Consider the following 2,566-nt stretch of genomic DNA (forward strand, 5'->3'; position numbering starts at 1 on the left):
AACAAAAAACAGAAAACCTTCAACGTGTCTGATATTTTAGTCCTATGGTTGGCTTTCCTTGGTGTCCTTCAGTCAGTATCAGAGAAATTTTTGAAATTGAAGAACAGAAATGATCAGAGCTCCTTCTCTACTCACTTTCCATATCACCACCATCTCTAATGCTACCACTTCCACCATTACCAGACCTACAAAGTCTAGAGCCCTCTATGGGGAAAGCAATGAGTTCCTAAGTCTTGTCATCAGCCCACCAGCCTTCACGTAATAATCATTTGCTTCCCTATCTCTCTGCATCTCCACAATTCTATTCACCAACCACAGAACAACTGATTTCCAAGAAAAGACTTAACACTTCTATGGCCCTGATTTTCCTGATCATTTCTGGGTTTGAATACTTTGTCCTCCAATCCTCAGAAACAGGGTTAAAATTGTGCCACACCTCCGTGGTTGCAGCCTCTGTGACAGGTATCACTTATCGCTCTTTCCTGCTGAGCCCAGACACAGCTTCAGAATCCTCCTCAACCCTGCAACTGGGGCAACCACTAGCAGCTAAACAGAGTTGACATGAGATTGAATGCATTTGACCTTCGTGTTACACACCATCATAATGTCTAAAACCAACACTTTAACATTCAAACACTATATCTCAGACTGTCCCTGGCATTTGAGAGGGGAACAAAAACCAATGTCAGACAACATGTTTGATTTTAAGGTTTGGAGGAAAGGGTTGCAGAATTTTGCATAATAAGGAAACGAATAGCTTCCAGGGAACAAAAATGGCCATGATTAATATGACCAAATAATGGGAAATCTAGTTCATCCCCATGTCTAGCATTTTGCCCCATTGATCAACCCAAAATCAAACCTTTTGTCAAATAAAGAGCTGTTAGTTTTTAGATTTAAACAAAATTGACACTACAGCTATGACAATGACAATGTCCCCTTTTCGAGGACATTTGCAGTAGAAGTCACATCTCAAAGGGGAACCAAAGGACTTCACTTTAAAAGGATTTGACTTTAAAGAATTTCAGCCAGGAGAAAACTGGAAATCTTTGGTTATGGCAAGATAATATATGTAATATATTAATTTATGTCTTATACTAGTCTAAACTAAGGTACTTATCCCACTCTGGACTCAAACAGGAGCCAAGTTTTCACTTTTTTCCCCATGGAAAGTGGGCAAGATCCCCACAAAAGACATAGAGTATCATCTGAAGAAAATATCTGATCTACCCAGACATCAGCATTAAGCTGAGAGGAAGTAGTATTTGAGTTTCTTTTAGAAGGGATAGGTTTAATTGAAAGAACATATGTTGGAGGCTCACTTCGGCAGCACATGTACTGAAATTGGAACAGTACAGAGAAGATTAGCATGGCCCCTGAGCAAAGATGACACGCACATTCATGAAGTGTTCCATATTTTTAGAATCTGAAAAATAATAGATATATATATATACATATGTGAAACTGAATCACTTTGCTATACACCTTAAGCTAACACAACATTGTAAATGAACTAGACTTCAATAAAAGAAAAAAATTGGGTAAGTTGGGTGGGGGGAGCAATTGGATCCCCTTCCCCCAATTAATAACATTAAATGCAGGAAACTGACAGGCTTCTTTAGTAAAATAAACATAACTAAGTTAAATAACAGCTATGCAACATAACACACTGTGTTTGTAGTCAATGCATTTAATCGGAGTTTTTGGAGTCTTCATACTAAAGTGGAATAAAAATTGTTTTGAGGATTAGAGATGGTATACACAAAGTCCTTAGCACATAGTAGGTGCCCATGTAGTGCAGTCAGGGCAGCTTCAGGGGCTGATGTCTTCATGGTCATGACATCCTTTGTTTACTGATATAGCAGGTGACATTATTTGTCCAAAGTAGAGAGAGGAAAAATATATTGGTGACATGTGGGACTGTTGAGGTTGTTTCCTCAGGAATTGGTGGGTATTGATCCTACTCTAGCACCTGCCATGAAGGAAACTTACTGTCTTCAGCTGATATGAGCCCCTAGGGGATATGTTAGCATCCCATTGACACAGGGTTATTCTTCCCAAAGATAATGGGTTCAAAATGCAGAGCTAGAAAATCAAAGCCCAATGTTGATCTACCTGGCACCAATCAGTAGGTACAAATGGTGTTTAGGGAGTTTGCAGCTTTCCTATCACCCTTAAAATGACATCATATAATCAGTAAGTCTTAAGTCTACCCATATTCCAGGGAACAGAAAATCACCCCAGGTCTTTACTTCATCCTGCATTACTACATATCACCATTAGATGACAGCAGTTGGCAAATAACTGCGTAGTCCAGGCTGGGACTGATTTTTTTTTTAAGGCAGAGCCGGGTCCACACTTGGGAAAGTAAAGCATGGAAGGTGAGTCACATGAAACAGTCTTTCAATAGGCTTCAATTTTCATTTTTCTCCATTGTTCCCCATCTGATAGCCCATTTGGAAAAAAATGCCCCTGGGTATTCAGTGTGAGGATTCCAAAGAACAATAGAACAATATCTCCTGAAGAACAGAATGCTGTCAAAGTGTTCTTCCATTGCTGTATCACA

The 2,566-nt window shown here is 39.4% G+C and overlaps 1 non-coding gene across 1 annotated transcript; it reads left to right on the forward strand.

Moving 5' to 3' along the window:
* Window positions 1-1,316: 1,316 nt before the first annotated feature.
* Window positions 1,317-1,421, forward strand: LOC117198218 (U6 spliceosomal RNA). The gene has a single exon (XR_004479277.1). It is a non-coding gene; the product is annotated as a U6 spliceosomal RNA (small nuclear RNA).
* Window positions 1,422-2,566: the final 1,145 nt, after the last annotated feature.

Source organism: Orcinus orca, chromosome 11 (assembly GCF_937001465.1).
Source record: "Orcinus orca chromosome 11, mOrcOrc1.1, whole genome shotgun sequence".
Lineage (NCBI taxonomy): Eukaryota > Metazoa > Chordata > Mammalia > Artiodactyla > Delphinidae > Orcinus > Orcinus orca.